This window comes from Aotus nancymaae, unplaced genomic scaffold, assembly GCF_030222135.1.
Source record: "Aotus nancymaae isolate 86718 unplaced genomic scaffold, 86718_ANA_hifiasm-v0.15.2.pri h1tg000032l_0, whole genome shotgun sequence".
In the NCBI taxonomy this organism is placed as follows: domain Eukaryota; kingdom Metazoa; phylum Chordata; class Mammalia; order Primates; family Aotidae; genus Aotus; species Aotus nancymaae.
The window spans coordinates 121968-139446 of NW_026988445.1; the positions used below are offsets into that span (position 1 = coordinate 121968).

A 17479-nucleotide genomic window follows, 5' to 3' on the forward strand; every position below is an offset into this window, starting at 1 on the left:
AAACTCTAACTTCTAACCAAATAGAAGTTAGCTGTTGTTAACTTTTATGAACATGAATTCCAAATTTTATATAAAATAATACCAAGTTGAATACAGTAATGTACACACAGACAAATAACGCATCATGGTGAATTAGGTTTTATTACAATAATGCAAGGGCAGAGTCAACACATAACGTACTATTATCAAGCTAGCATCCTTTTTTTGTTTTGTTTTGTTTTGTTTTTGTTTTTTAGGGTTCTTTTGTTTTTTGTTTTTGTTTTTTTTTTGAGACAAAGTCTCTCTGTCACACAGGCTGGAGTGCAGTGTCAAGATCTTGGCTTACTGCAACCTCCCCCTTCCCAGCTGAAGCAATCCTCCCCACAAGCCTTCCAAAGTGCTGGGATTACAAGTGTGCACCACCACACCTGGCCCTATTTTCCTTAGTATATAACAATTATCACACTTAATGGTAAAATTTTATAAGGAATTTTCATCAAAGTTAGGATGTAGACAAGGTTGGCTTCTATCACTGTCTCTATGGAACATAGCACTGGAGGTCCTAGGCAATGTGTTCAGCTGATACATAGGAAGTTGCCTTTTTTTTTTTTATAGGTTATGAGATGCCCAACATCCGAAATGTATGTGAGTCAATCTATAATAGAAATAAATCTGCCAGGTGAGATGGATTATTCCTGTAATCCTAGCACTTTGAGAGGCTGAGGCAGGTGGATCACCTGAGGTTAGAAATTGGAGACCAGCCTGGCCAACATGGTGAAACATTTCTACTAAAAATACAAAAATTAGCTGGGTGTGATGGCACATGCCTATAATCCCAGCTACTTGGGAGGCTGAGGCAGAAAAATCACTTGAACCCGGGAAGTGGAGGTTGCAGTGTGTGGAGATCATGCCACTGGACTCCAGCCTGGGCGACAGAGTGAGGAAGGAAAGAAAGAAAGAAAGAAAGAAAGAAAGAAAGAAAGAAAGGAAAGAAAGGGAAGAAAGAAAGGAAAGAAAGAAAGGAAAGAAAGGAAAGAAAGGAAAGAAAGGAGGAAAGGAGGAAAGAAGGAAGGAAGGAAGGAAGGAAGGAAGGAAGGAAAGAAGGAAGGAAAGAAAGAAAGAAAGAAAGAAAGAGAAAGAAAACAGTCACGGTGGCTCACACCTGTACTCCCAGCACTTTGGGAGGTCGAGGCAGGATAATCGCTAGAACCTGGGAGGTGGAGGTTGCAGTGTGTGAAGACCATGCTACTACACTCCAGCCTGGGTGACAGAGTGAGACTGAAAAAAAAGAAAGAGAGAGGAAGGAGGATGGGAGAGAGGAAGGGAAGGAGGGAGGGTAATCAACCAGGCACAGTGTCTCACACCTGTACTCCTAACACTTTGGGAGGCCTAGGGGGGCAGATCAACTGAGGTCAAGAGTTGGAGACAAGCCTGGCCAAAATGGTGAAACCCTGTCTCTACTAACAAACATACAAAAATTAGCCAGGCATGGTAGCGGGCTCCTGTAATCTCACCTGCCTTAGGAGGCTGAGGCAGGAGAATCTCTTGAACCTAGGAGGTGGAGGTTGCAGTGAGCCAAGATTGTGCCACTGCACTCCAGCCTGGGTGACTAAGTGAGACTCTGTCTCAAAAAAAGAAGAAAAAAAAAAGAAACATATGAAGAAAATAAAATTTTTAAATTGGAAAGAAGAAAACTACCTGTATTTGCAGATCATATGATTGTCTATGCAGAAAATCCAGGAGAATATACTGATAAATTATTTGGACTAGTAACAGAGTTTGCAAGGTTTTTGAATTCAAGATCAACTTAAAAAAAACTATTAGCATTCCTGTACATCAGAGATAACAAATTAGAAAATGTAATAGAAAAAGAGATTCTATTCACAGTAGCAACAAAACTCTGAGAATATATCTAGCAAAATGTACACAAACCTTTCATGAAGAGTATTGCTATAGCCAGAATGTGTCTCCTAAAATTCCTGTTAAAACTTAATTGCCAGGATGATAGTATTAGGTGGGGCCTTTAAGAAATGCATAAGTCAGTAGGGTGAGCGCTCATGCATGAGACTAGTGCCTTATAAAGGGCTTGAGGTGGTGGTAAAATCTGTTCCATCTGCCTCATGAGAACATAGCATTTGTCTGCTCCAGAGGAATCAGCATTCAAGGTACCATCTTGGAAGCAGACGCCAGGCCCTGACTAGACACTGTACCTGCTAGGGCCTTGATCTTCTTCCCACCCTCCAGAACTGAGAGGGTAACTTCTGTTGTTTGTAAATTACCCAGTCTCAGGTGTTTTGCACTACAAAAAGACTAAGACAAATATAAAAATTATCCATGGACTTAAAGGAAGAACTGAAATATATGCCATATATATTATGAATGGTAGGACTCAATGCTATAAACCTATTATTTCTCACTGAATTAATCTATAAATTCAAGCAATTCCCAGACAAATCCCAATAGAGTTGTTTTTGGAACTTGACAGGCTCATCTGAAAATTCATGTAGTCATTTAGAGTCCAAGAATAGTGTAGCTGGCCGGGCACAGTGGCTCACACCTGTAATCCCAGCACTTTGGGAGGCTGAGGTGGGCGATCACGTGAGGTCAGCAGTTCGAGACCAGGCTGGCCAATGTGGTAAAATCCCATCTCTACAAAAAATACAAAAATTAGGTGGGCATGGTGGCGTATGCCTGTAGTCCCAGCTACCTGAAAGTCTGAGGCAGAATTGCTCAAACCCGGTAGTTGGAGAGGGTAGTGAGCCAAGATTGAGCCATTGTATGCCAGCCTGGGTGACAGAGTGAGACTTCATCGGTGGCTCATGCCTGTAATCTCAGCACTTTGGGAGGCCAAGGCAGGCAGATCACAAGGTGAAGTGATCGAGACCATCTGGCCAACATGGTGAAACCTCGTCTCTACTGTAATACAAATAAATTGGCCAGGCATCGTGGCACACGCCTGTAGTCCGAGCTACTCAGGAAACTGAGGCAGGAGAATTGCTTTATCCCAGGTGGCAGAGGATGCCGTGAGCCGAGATCCTGCCAATGCACTACAGCCTGGGAGACAGAGCAAGGCTTCGTCTCAAAAAAAAAAAAAAATAGTGCGGCAGAAACTGTTTGTGCCATCCCTGTGGCCCTTGGCTTTGCCAGCCACATACATGCCAGGGGCTTGATGCCTTCAAGAACACCCTCAGTGTATTCATCATGCCTTTTCATTTCCTGTATTTCCTGATGTGTTGACAGCTGGGGCCTTGCTGATCCTGGAGAGACTGCCCCACCCAGGGTGAGCCAGTTCCTAGAAACAGTAAAGGACTCACCTGCAAGTGCACCTTCCATCTGCAAACCAGCCAATCCAAAGCCCATACCCCCAACCACCTCCTTCATCGGGCTCTTAACACTAGGCCACTGTCCATCTGCCCTCATCACCCCAGGGCCATGAACCAGACAACTAGGAACAGCCCTATGCCCCAGAGCCAAGTGAAATTATTCAAACTATTAATAGCTAATCCTGTGCCTGCTCACCCTGCCTTGCCTTGCCTTTCCCTTGGATGCCACAAATAAAGCTCTTGCCCACATTTTCCCCTAGCTTCTTTGACTTCTTGACTGACCCTGGTGCCTCTCCATGTATCCCTGAATAGCAGGGATTGGCACTTGTTTCTAGGGACCTCTGAGTATCAAAAGCTCCTTCCTTCAGGACAGTCATTTCCATATCTGTGTGTCTTAGTATATCTGATTAAAGTAAATCTTGTGTCCATTTTTAAACATCCATGAGGAATGGGAGTTGGTGGATAAATACTGCAGCTTCCCCACCCCTCAGCTGCGGTATCTTTGAAGGGCCTAGTGAGTTTGAGCCCCAGTTACCCTTTGTGGCAACCTGCTCATTAATGCACCATCTGTTGGCTTTCTTCCCTTCCCTATCTCACTTCCCACCCTCTTACCTGTGCTTCTTGAAAGCACCTTCTTAACAAATGCTTGTACCTGTATCCTTGACTCAGGCTCTGCTTCTGGCAGAACTTAAAGGAAGATATTTTCAAAAAATAAGAACAGCATAGAGGTCAGTGGGTAATGGAAGGTTGAAGATTTGTGTGTATACTATCATGGTAAAGGAATTAGGACAGTGAAGTGTTCAAGGGATGCACAAATCAGCCACTGGAAGAGAAGAGGAACCCCACAAAAGACCCATGACACATGGAAACTTGAGACAGAAGTTGCCTTATAGATTATTGGGGAAAGGACAGAATATTCTACGAATGGTGTCTGCACAATTGATTATCCATATGCAAAGTAAATACGACTAGATCCCTAGTTCACATCATATCACAAATAAAAGTCAGTTGATTAAAGATCTAGTTGTGAAAGGCAAAACTTTGAAAGTGGCTTGGGTGTGGTGGCTCACGCCTGTAATCCCAGCACTTTGGGAGGCCGAGGTGGGCGAATCACGAGGTTAGGAGTTGAGAATAGCCTGGCCAATATGGTGAAACCCCACCTCTACTAAAAATACAAAAATTAGCTGGGCATGGTGGCTTGTGCCTGTAGTCCCAGCTACTCAGGAGGGTGAGGAGGGAGAATCTCTTGAAGCTGGAAGCGGAGTTTGCAGTGAGCCAAGATCATGCAACTGCACTGCAGCCTGGGTGACAGAATGAGACTCTGTCTCAAAAAACAAACAAATTTTGAAAGCATTTAGAAGGAAACATAGGGGGATATCATTATGATTAGGTCAGTGTCTTAGTTTGGGCTGCTCTAACAAAATGCCATAGACTGGGTGGCTTAAACAACAAACACTGATTTCTCCCAGTTCTGGAGGCTAGATGGCCAAGATCAGGGTGTCAGCATGGTTGGTTCTTGCGGCGGGCCCACCTCCTGGTTCACAGAGGACCATCTGCTTGTATCCTCACATGGGAGCAAGAAAGGAAGCAACTGTCTTGTATCCTCACCTCCTTTTTTTTTCCCCAAGGTTGAGTCTCACTCTGCTGCCCAGGTTGGAGTACAGTGGTGCAAACCAGGCTCACTGCAACCTCCACCTCCCAGGTTCAAGCAGTTCTCCTTCCTCAGCCTCCTGAATAACTAGGATTACAGGCACCTGCCACCATGCACAGCTAATTTTTGTATTTTAGTAGAGACAGTTTCACCATGTTGGCCAGGTTGGTCTCGAATTCCTGATCTCGTGATCTGCCTGCCTCGGCCTCCCAAAGTGCTGGGATTACAGGCCTGAGCCACCTCGCCCAGCCTGATTCTTTTTTTTATTTAAAATTTTACTTTAAGTTCCTGGATACAAGTATAGAACATGTAGGTTGGTTACATGGGGGATATGTGTGCCATGGTGGTTTGCTGCACCTATCAACCCGTCATCTAGGTTTTAAGTCCCACATGTATTAGCTATTTGTCCTAATGATTCTTTAAAAATTCTCTGAATACTGGCAGTTGGCTCAAGCCTACCAGATTTAGATCCTGAGTGAGGCTTGGGGCAAGCCTGTACCTTTATTTTTTAATTTATTTCATTTTTTAAAGCGATAGGGTCTTGTTCTGTCACCAAGGCTGGAGTGCAAGTGGCATGATCATAGCTCACTGCAGACTTGAACTGCTGGGTTTAAATGAGCCTCCCACTTCTAAGCATTGGGATTACAGGTGGGAGCCCTAGGCCTGTACCTTTCATCCTGTGGACTGTGGACATCAGCCACTCACTCCCGGTGCTGGGATGGGGTTTAATTTCCAGTGACTGGCCCAGAGCCTGCCCACAGGAAGATCTCAAGGGAGGCTGTTGAAGGAACAGCATGCAACTTGCCCACCCACACACATTCACACAGATGGGGGTGGGGGTTTGAGGAGGTGGGGGGGGGGTGTGTGGATCAGCTTCAGGCACAGCTCTCTGGTTTCCTATGGGATGTGACCACATAATGATCAGGCAAGAAGATGACTGAATTTATCTTCTTGAAATCATTGCTTCATAATTGTTGCTTCCCACCATTGCCATTGAAGAAAGGCTGGGCCACAGGAGGTTGGATGAACTTTGTGTTGGCCAGGTAAACAGAATGTCTATCCAGGTGGAAAGTAAGCAGTGAAGTTATGCTCACCTGAGCAGGGAGGGGGTCACGAATCTCGCTGGCCTGCCCCAGCTCTGCCTTTGCCCCTTTGTTTGGCCCTGTGGCTACAAAGCTGCCCTACCAGGAGCATCCCCCACTGGCAGCTCTGGCCCTGGGCATTTGTGAGCGTTTGGCAGGGGCAGAGTGTAGAGAGGCCAAGTTCACACTGTATCTAACCCTAGTGCAGCTCAGGATTCAGCTTCCCCCAGCCCCTTCTTCTCAGGGTCTCAGCTCAGGCCCTCAAGGCAGCAGGAAGATGGGCTCTCCTCATCCCCTAGGTCCCCTGTCCTTCTTTACCCCCAACTTCGGACACAGCTTCACCTAATGCAGCCACAAGGAGAAAAGAAGGCAAATTACTCAGGGAGGGAGGCACCTGAGCCCTGGCTCTGCCCAGACAAGGCACCCTGTGCATCTCCCACAGCTTACCACATCTGCCTGGGACTCAACGAAAGGGCCAGAGGGCCGAAGCTGACACCGGAGTGTCTGGCACGACCTTCCAGGGCCTCCAGGGAATTTCTCACGCTATGGGGGCGAAGACTGGCTCCCCTGGGGATGTGTGTGCTCCCCAGGGCCCCACGGAGGTCACGGTCCTCTCCATTCAGGACAGCAAGGAGAGAATGGCCTGGAGTGAGGCCCTAGTGTTGGGGGAGGGGCTAAAGCAGCACAGGGTATCGGAAACGGGGTGCTGGGGTGCTTAGAGGGGACCCTAGGGAAGACTTGGAGTCTTGCACTCTCCTAGGGGAGCTGCGGTGGGGAGGCAGGAGGTGGCCTCTCCTGCCGGATGGGGCTTTCGGAGGCGGCGATCCCCGAGGGTTCCTTGCTCTAGGGTCGCCTCTTATAACTGCGGTGGTGACGGGGGGGAAGAGTGAGCAGGGTGCAGTGCGGCAGCCATGGCACGGTGGGAGCCTCGTGTTCACCGGCTCTACCCGGGGGACCAGATCCCTGCAGCTCCCCAACCAGCAGAGCCAGGACGTGCCTCGGGAATCTGGGTGCTCCCCAGGTCCCGGGGCATTCGGGGGCGCCGCGCCTTCCAGCGTCTGAGCTCCAGCCCGGGTGCGGGAGATCAGCCCCGCGCACCCGGGTCAGGGTGCACCCGCCCGCCCTACCGACTGTCCCAGCGCCGAGACCAGGGGGCGCAGGGCCCCGTGTACTCACGGCTCCGACGCATCATCTTCGTATTCCATCTCTTTCCGCCGCGCCGTGTCTCCGGGAAGCGTTTCCCGCCCCACTGACCCAAGAGCGAGTGAGGCGAAGAAGCGGTTCCGGGGCGTGTGTCCCGCAGGCTCAGGTGAGTGCGCGTGCGCCCGGTAGAGCCGGCCCTGCGCGCTTGCCGTACAGCGCTTCCGGGACGCGCCCGGGGCTACACCGCTGCAGAAGGCTTGTGCGGTTCTGCGCAGGCTAGCTGAGGAGCTCGGCTTCGCGGACGCAGCGGGCGGCAGCAGCTCCCCGCCCTGGCCAGATAAGCTGCGGGACCCGGGCTGCCTGACTTGCCAGTGGCAGCCTGCGGCCTCGCGCGGCACCGCAGGGACCCGGAGGAGTGTGGGGCGGCGCGGAGGTTACGGCTCTAGTGCTCCGAGCGCTGCCCTCTGGTTCCGCAGGGCTGCGGGGTTGCGGGGTGGCTGTTGTTGGGATCTGGGGGTGCAGCCCGGCGGCCCCACTCCTCTCCTACGGCCACTTTCTTCTCCCACGACCGGCGGGCGGGTGCAGCGGGGACCAGGCGGCGGCTCTCGCATCCCGCGCGGGGTCACCGCAGTGACGGGCCACTTGGCGCCGGCTACAGGCGCTGTCTGGCAGGGGTGGGGGTGGGGGGTAGTGGTGAGGGAGGGAGGGCTCCCGCTTGGGTCCCACCGGGCTGGCCGGGCCGCTGGTGCGTTCCGTGGCTGGAGAACCCGAGCCCGGATCTTGTCCCACTTCCGTTTCCTTTTATAGTAAGGCCCAGAGGGAAAAATCTTCTCAGTTAAAAACCCCACACCGCGTTGCCCCTGGGCCGCAGGCGCCAGGTTGGGTGTGTGCAGCTGGGCGCGGGCTTGCTGAGGAGCTCGGCTTCGCGGACCGAGCGGGCGACGGCAGGGCGGGGACGGCAGCGCGCTGAAGCAGCCCCGCGCCCTGGCCACGTAATCTGGGGGGCCCGGGCTGCCTGAGTCGCCGGAGGTGGCAGCCTGGGTCCTCCCTTGGCACTGCAGGGACCCGGATGCGTGGAGGCGGTCCCAGGTTGCAGCCCCAGTGTTCTCGAGCGCTGCCCTGTGGACTCGGCTGGGCTGCGGGGCGGCTGTTGCTGGGATCTGGGGGTGCAGCCCAGCGGCCCCACTCCTCTCCTACCGGCCACTTCCCTTTCCCACGACTGGTGGGTGGGTGCAGCGGGTACTGGGCGGTGTTCTCGCATCCCCGGGTTGGGTGTGGGGGGGTGCTTGTGGCAAATGGCCACCCGGCGCCGGCTAGAGGTGCTGTCTGGGGGTGGGGAGTCACTTGGGTCTCGCCGCTGGGCTGGGCGGGCCGCTGGTTGCATTTCCTCATCCTCACTTGGCGCTGGCATCAATTCCCGGTGCCAGACGGCAATTGGGTTGGGGTCGCCTCTGGGTTCTCTGTCCCCGGAGAACCCGAGCCGGGATCTTCGCCCCCTTCCCTTTCCCTTTATAATAAGGCCCAGAGGGAAAAAATTATCAATTAAAGACCCCACACCCCGTCCTTGGACTGCAGGCGCCGGGCTGGGGGCACAGCGGGGACCTGCCGTGGGCCGGGTGCCTTCCCCAGGGCAGGCATTGCCTGGCAAGGCTGCTGTTGGTAGATCTGGCCACAGATGGTGAAGAACATTGAGGACAGTTCCACCCCCCTTGGCTGTGCTGAGCCCATCTGGAGTGTTTCTGGTTCTAATCACAAGTGGAACAGTTTCAGTGCAGCTTGCAGGTTCATATTAGTGATGAACTTCGGTGGAGGTGGTGACACAGCTTGTTCTCTCCTCCTAGGCTCTTAGTGCATCCAGGATCTTGAGCTGCCAGGGGCCTGGTGACTCCCGCCCGGAGCCCTGCCTTGGCTGATCTGGCCACCACTGCATGTCCCGGGCTGCCGGCCTGCCTGCCTGTCATCTGCAGTGCACAGGTATGTATGTGTGTGCATATGTACATGCACCCACACACATACCCATGCACACTTCACACTGCACACGTACCATGTCCATCTCACACACCTACCCCATACACAACACACATATCATACCCACTTCTCACACACTACAAAGATGCCATGCCCACCTCACATACACTACACACACATACCCCATACACACCACACATACCATGTCCATCTCACACTGCACACATACCATGTGCACCTCACACCCCACACACATACCCCATACACACCACACACAACACACGTATCATACCCACCTCTCACACACTACAAACATGCCATACCCACCTCACATATACCACACACATACTCCATACACACCACACATATCATACCCACCTTACACATACCACACATACCCCTTACATACCATACACGACACACATACCATGCCCACCTCACACACCCCAAATACTGAACCCATATACACCATACCACACAAATATCATACCCACCTCACACACACCACACACATATGCCATACACACCACACACAATACAATACTGTGAGGTGCAGTACACCTCACACACTACACACATGCCATGCCCACCTCATGTACACCACACATGTACCCCATACACACCACACACAACACACATACCCACCTCACACATACCCCACATACCCCATACATACCACACACGACACACATACCATGCCCACCTCACACACCATACACTACATATATACCATGTCCCCCTCACACACCCGACACACTTAACCCGTATACACCACACACAGCACACACATATCATACCCACCTCACACACACCACACACACCCCAGATACACCGCACATGTACTATACCCACCTCACATACCACACACAACATATATACCATGCCCACCTCAGACACACCACACACTTAATTCATGTACATCACACACACCACACACATACCATACCTCACACACGTACCCCTTACACACCACACACAACACACATATACCCACCCCACACACCACATATACACCATGCCCACCTCACACCCCACACATTCAACCCATATACACCACACACATACCATGTCTACCTCACACACACCATACATATACCCACCTCACACACGTATCCCATACACACCACATGCATATCATGACCACCTCACATACACCACATATATACCATGCCCACCTCACACACACCAGGCACTTAACCCATATGCACCACACACACACTACACACATACTTCGTACACACCATGCACTCTTCACACATACTACACACAACATATACCCCATACACACCACACACACCTTATACACACACACCACACATACCATACACACCACATACCATACATGTACACCATGCACATTTCATATACGCCCACACCATACATGCCACACACCTCACACACTTCATAAATACCACACACACAGCACACCACACTCCACATACATATTACATCACCCATACAACGCACCACCTTCCAGACAGACAACTCATTCACACACACACCCCACACAATATCACATGCACATACACTGTACACATGTAATGCACACCACACACACCCCGTACTCACCACACATACTACACGCACCTCATAAAACCACACACATTACCCACACCTCATACATACAACACACCACAAACACTACACCATGCACACAAAAAATACACACTGAACCCTTCCACACTACATCACACTCCATACTTACCACACACATATCACATTCACATCACATACCAGATACCACACACCATACACAGTACACTCCGCACACTCACGATACCCTTCATGACGCCCGCCACCATACACATAAACACACACACACGCCCCCAACACTACACACTCCCCACCACATCACACACACTGTATCTCATGCACACACCACACACCCCCGCCACAGAAACTACTCATTGAATGAAATGGGATGATTGAGTTTTCCCCAAATAAATACTGCCCATCTGCATGCCCCTGGCTGTCCTCGCCAGCACATCCCCTGGTCCCACCCTCCCTTGGGTCAGCGGTGCCTCCTGTGTTTCAGGTGTCTCTGGCTGTGCCCTGGGGCATGCTCACGTCCCGATCACCTGGGAGGCTGGCCCCTCTGCCCCAGTGGCTGCCTTCCTGGAGGAGACTGGCCTGTTTGCCACCTCTTCTGACTCGTAGAGCAGTGGCTGGTGTGGGGAGTCCTGCTTCCTCCCCTAGGTGTCTGCCCTTCCCCACCGGTTTTGTCGTCCCAGTGCTGACATCTCCCCAGCTAGAAGAGGAGATCCTCAAAGGCGCACAGGTGGGTTTGATTGTAATGCTTGTGAATAATATAATGTGATTTGGTAAAAGACTCAACCAGTACAAACATCTTTAATAAAGTAAAATGTGCAAGCCCCCTCTGCTCCTACCTCTCTTTCCTCCTCTCCCCAGAGGACATGGCTAACAAGCCTTTGCGGGGCTCCCCCTTTCTATGTGCGTTTGCATCCGTGTATGGGCTGGGGAGTGTGTGTATTCTCTAGCCATCTTGTAGGAGCTGGAACTGGGATCTACACATGTGTGTTGACTGTAGCTCATTTGCCATTTTCCTTCCAAAACAGGCCTTTAACATCCCTCACTGTGGTGCATGTTGCCCTGCCTCTTTAAAAACGCTATTGACTCTTGCAGCACGCAAACTCTGCTGTCATTTGTTTAATCATTCTTTTATTTATGGGTACTTAGGTCGTTTTCAGTTTTTTAAAAGAGTGCTGCACTGAAAACCTTCAGCTGTCATTTTTCACATTGCTGTTGGAGAATGGGGTGGGAAGCACCGTCAGACTGGAGTGGCCCCATGCGTGGCCAGGATTTGTGAGGTTCTGACTCTGTCCTTCCCAATATTCCTCCCACAGTGGCTGCCTCCAGGAGATGATGGCTGTGTGAGTGCCTGCTATGGCCCACTGGAAGCGTGAGAGCGTGGGGAGCGGCATGTTGGACCACGGGACGATGTCAGGCTCTGTCCCCCACGGCCAGGAGCGAAGACATGGAACTGCCGTTGGAGAACTGTGTGCCCAAGGGCCTGGAACTGGCCACCCCGCGGCCAGAGAGCCCCACGCCCGAGGAGTAGGAGTGCCACAACCACAGCCCCGATGGCGACTCCAGCTCCAACCATGTGAACAACACCCTCAAGGAGAAGGACTATGACGCGGGCCTCCCTGAGGAGGAGGAGGAGATTACCTACTACATCTGCTACTGCCCCAAGGACAACAGCTACCTGGAGGGCATGGACTGCAACGGGGATGAGTATCTGGTCCATGGCATGCACCCCGTGGACACCGACAAGTGCCAGGAGTATCCACACAACATGCCTCGTAACTGGACCAGTGAAGAGCAAAAATCAGGTGAGCACACATAGTACCTAGTTTTAACTCCGTATCGCTGAAAGAAGCACTGAAGAGATAGAAAAAACAGTCCTGAATTGCTGACAACACCCCTTCCCCATCCCTGGCAATAGTGGCATGGTGCAGAGAGCTGCTCTGGGCACTGGGGGAGGGAGAACACAGCAATTGTGAAGCATTTAATTCAGTGCTGTCCTGGTAAAGTAGATAGGAAAACCAGACCAGACTCAGTGACACCTGCCCATTGAGGGGCATTTAAACTGGCCCTAGCCAAAGGGGAATCACAAACCCCAGTGGTTGGAACTTGAGTTCCTGCAAACCTCACCACTGAAGGCTACAGTGCTCTATGTCTCCCAGTAAACTTTAAAGGCAGTGCAGGCCATAAGGACTGCAACTCTTAAGTGAGTCTTAGTGCTAAAGTGGGCCCAGAGACAGTGGACTGGGGGGGGCCATGCGACTTACTGAGACACCAGCTGGGGCAGCTAAGGGAGGGCTGACATTACCCATCCCCTAGTCCCAGGCTGCACAGCTCACAGCTCCAAAAGGGACCCTTTCCTTCTGCTTGAGAAGAGGACAGGGAAGAGTGGGCAGGACTTTGTCTTACATCTTGGATACCAGCTCAGCCACAGCAGGATAGGGCACCAGTCAGAGTCATTGAGGCCCTGATGCAGGCCCAGGAGGCAGAGGTTGCAATGAGCCATGATCGTGCCACTGCACTCCCATCTGGGCGACAGAGCCAGACCCTGTTTCAAAAAAAGAAAAGAAAAAAATAATTACAATGAGATATTATCTCATCCCAGTTAAAATGGCTTATATCCAAAAGACAGGCAATAACAAATGCTAATGAGGATGTGTAGAAAAGGGAACACTTGTACACCGTTGGTGGGAATGTAAATTAGTGTAACCACTATGGGAGACAGTTTGAAGGTCTCTCAAAAAGCTAAAAATTAAACTACCACATGATCTCAGCAATCTCAATGCTAGGTTTATATCCAAAAGAAAGGAAATCAGTATATCGAAGAGATATCTGCACACCTATGTTTGTTGCAGCACTGTTTACAATACCTACAATTTGGAAGCAACCTGAGTGTCTATCGACAGCTGAATGGATAAAGAAAGGTACATATTTGCAATGGAGTACTATTACACCATAAAAAAGAATGAGATGCAGTCGTTTGCATCCTTATTGATGGAACTGGAAATCATTATGGTAAGCAAAATAAGCCAGGCACAGAAAGACAACATTGCATGATCTCACTTATTTGTGGGATCTAAAAAACAATTGAACTCATGGACATAGAGAGTAGAAGGATGGTTCCCAGAGGCTGAGAAGGGTAATGGTCGGGGGAAAGTGGGAATAGTTAATGGGCACAAAAAATAGAACAAATAAGACCTACTGTTTGATAGCACAACAGGGTGACCATAGTCAATAATAACTTAGTCGTACATTTTAAAATAATTTAAAGAGTGTAATTGGATTGATTGTAACTCAGAGAATACATGCTTGAGGAGATAAAATACCCCATTCTCCATGATGTGCTTATTTCGCATTGCATGCCTGTGTCAAAACATATCATTTACCTCATATATACCTACTATGTACTCAGAAAAATTAAAAATAATTTTTTTAAAAGTATTTGCTTGAAGCTGGCTTTTCTTTTTTAGCTGCTTCTTGTTTTTGCTGCAAGTGTTTGGCACTGAAGAGTACAGTGACTCTTAGTGCAGTTTGGCATCACTGCCGTGATTCATGCTAAGGTGTCAGCAGAAAACTGCTGGTCAGTAAAAAATACCATTGCTTGCACATTATCAGTGCCATTGTCAATACAATGAGAAGGCAAAATGACATATTACTGTGAAAATAGTTTTTCTCTCTCAGACCCCTTGAAAGGGTTTCAGGACTCTTGAAGTCCACAGACCACACTTTTGAACATGGCTGCTCTACATGAATCTCCATTGCTCCTCTTCTCCAGCACTACTGCCTACTCCCCTAAGAAACTTTCCAAATCAACCAACACACTGTGTTCCTCAGATTAACATCTAATATGGCACTAGCAGCAAATACTCTGCTTCCACCTCCTGTAATCAGTCATTTTCTAAAGCATAGATTTCTCATCCCCTTGCTTCAAAATCTCCAAACAGGTCCAAGTATACATAACAATTTAGGAGAAGACGAAGATTGTATTTTAGATCAGTAGGGAAAGTATAGATTATTAAATAAATAGTGTGAGGACAATTGGGTTAACATTGGGAAAAAATTGAATTACCTTCCAGTATATATCAAAATAAGTCTAAATGATTATTGATAAAATTTAAACCATAGATAAGTTAGGAATAAAGATAATATGTATCTTGAGTACAGGATGGGAAGTCTACTTAAACACAGAAATCCATGCATTCTGGTCAATTGATCTTTGACAAAGGTACCAAGAACAGAAAACAGAGCAAGAATAATTTCTTCAATAAATGATGGGAACACTGGGTATCCACAAGCAGAATAATGAAATTAGGCGCTTATCTCATATGATACACAAAAATAAACTAAAAATGTATTAAAGACTTCAATATTTGCAAACCATACACCCAATAAAGGGTTAATATTCAAAATATATAAGGAACTCAAACAACTTAATAGAAAGAAAATAACCCAATTAACAAATGGAGAGAAAAATTAGCCGGGTGTGGTGGCGTACACCTCTAGTTTCAGCTACTTGGGAGGCTGAGGTGGGAGAATCATTTGAGCCACGGAGGTCAAGGCTGCAGTGAGCCGTGATCGTGCCACTGCACTCCAGCCTGGGCAACAGAGTGAGATCCTGTCTCAAAAATAAATAAAAATAAAAAATGTGCCAAAGACCTGAATAGACATTTCTCAAAAGAAGACATACTAAGATATGACCAACAGATATATGAAAATGGCCAACAGAGTTACGAAAAAATGCTCAGAATCTTTAACCATCAGTAAAATGCAAATGAAAACCACAATGAGACCTCACCTAACACCTGTTAGAATGGCTACTATAAAAAAGGTCAACGATAACAAGTTTTGGTAAGAACGTGAAGAAAGAAGAACCCCTATACACTCTTCGTGGGAATATAAGTTTGGTAAGAATGTGAAGAAAGGAGAACCCGTATACACTCTTTGGAAAACAGTAGGAAGTTTCTTCAAAAAATTAAAAATAGAAGTACCGTATGATCCAGCAATCCTGCTTCTGGATATACATCTTTAAAAAAATGAAATTGGTACATCTGTACTACCACGTTCATTGCATCAGCCAAAATGTTAAATCAACTTAAGTGTCCACCAACAGATGAATGAAGAAAGAAAAAAATGTATGTCACATTTTACAGACACACACACCCCCACACACACATATATAATGGAATACTATTCAGTCTTAATAAAGAAGGAAATCCTGTCATTTGTGGCCACATGGATAAACCAAAATTTGGAGGACATTATACTAAATGAAATAGACCAGGCCCAAAAAGACAAATTTTGCATGATCTCACTTATATACAGAATCTTAAAAATAACAGAGAGAGAGAATGGTTGCCAGGGATTGGAGGGTAGGGGAGGAGATGATGGGGAAATCTTGGTCAGAGGGTGATATGGTTTTGCTGTGTCCCAACCCAAATCTCAATTTGAATTGTATCTCCCAGAATTCCCACTAGTTATGGGAGGGACCCAGGGGGAGGTAATTGAATCATGGGGGCCGGTCTTTCCCATGCTATTCTCATGATAGTGAATAAGTCTCATGAGATTTGATGATTTATCGGGGGTTTCCGCTTTTGCTTCTTCCTCATTTTCTCTTGCTACCGTCATATAAGAAGTGCCTTTTACCTGCCACCATGATTCTGAGGCCTCCCCAGCCATGTGAACTGTAAGTTCAATTAAACCTCTTTTCTTCCCAGTCTCAGGTATGTCTTTATCAGCAGCGTGAAAACAAACTAATACAGAGGGTATACAGTTTCAGTTGCACAGAACGAATAAGTTCTGGAGATCTATTGTGTGGCATGGTGACTGTAGTTAATAATGCATTGTATACTTGAAAATTGCTAAGAGAGTAGATCTTAAATGTTCTCACCACACACAAAAAACAAGTGTGTCAGGTGATGAATATGTCAATTGGCTTAATTTAATAATTTCACAATTAAACATATATTAAAACATCTCATTGTGTACTATAAGTGTGTATGTTTTTGCTAACTACACACTAATGAAGCTGGTAAAAAAAAAATTTGAAAGTGGAATCTAATGGCATAATTGATAATTTTTTTTGAGACAGAATCTCCCTCTGTCACTCAGGCTGGAGTGCAGTGGCAAGATCTCAGCTCACTGCAACCTCTGTCTCTAGGGTTCAAGTGATTCTCCTGCCTCAGACTCCCGAGTAGCTAGGATTACAGGCATGTACCACCACACCTGGCTAATTTTTATTTTTTATTTTTTTTTTTTTAGTAGAGACAGGGTTTCGCCATGTTGGCCAGGCTGGTCTCAAACTCCTGACCTCAAGTGACCCACCTTCCTCAGCCTCCCAAAGTTCTGGGATTACAGGTGTGAGCCACCATACCCAGTCTATAATTGATAATTTTTTTAAAGCACTGTAAAATATTAAAAGGACCCAGTGCTTTGGGAGGCCAAGGCAGGACAACATAGCAAGACCCTGTCTCTACCAAAAGTTTAGAATTTTTAAAAAATTAACTGGGTGTGGTGGTGCATGCCTGTAGTCCCAGCTACTTAGGAGGCTGAAGCAGTATGATCACTTGAGCCCAGGAGTTTGAGGCCACAGTGAGGCAGGATCACACCACTGTTCTCCAGCTTGGGTAACAGAGCAAGATCTTGTCTTGATTAAAAAAAAAAAATTTTTTTTAAATTAAAAGGTAAATTGAAACTGGAAAAGAGTTGCAATATATATACCAAAATTTAATGTTTTTAATATTTGCAGTCTGCTGTAGTTTGGATGTTTGTTCCCTCCAAACATCATGTTG

The 17479-nt window shown here is 48.1% G+C and overlaps 1 long non-coding RNA gene across 1 annotated transcript; it reads left to right on the top strand.

Annotated features, from left to right (window-relative positions):
• Positions 1 to 8239: 8239 nt before the first annotated feature.
• On the top strand, positions 8240 to 14132 carry LOC135277455 (uncharacterized). Its single transcript, XR_010345048.1, has 3 exons — positions 8240 to 9152; positions 11182 to 11424; positions 12011 to 14132. It is a non-coding gene; the product is annotated as an uncharacterized LOC135277455 (long non-coding RNA).
• Positions 14133 to 17479: the final 3347 nt, after the last annotated feature.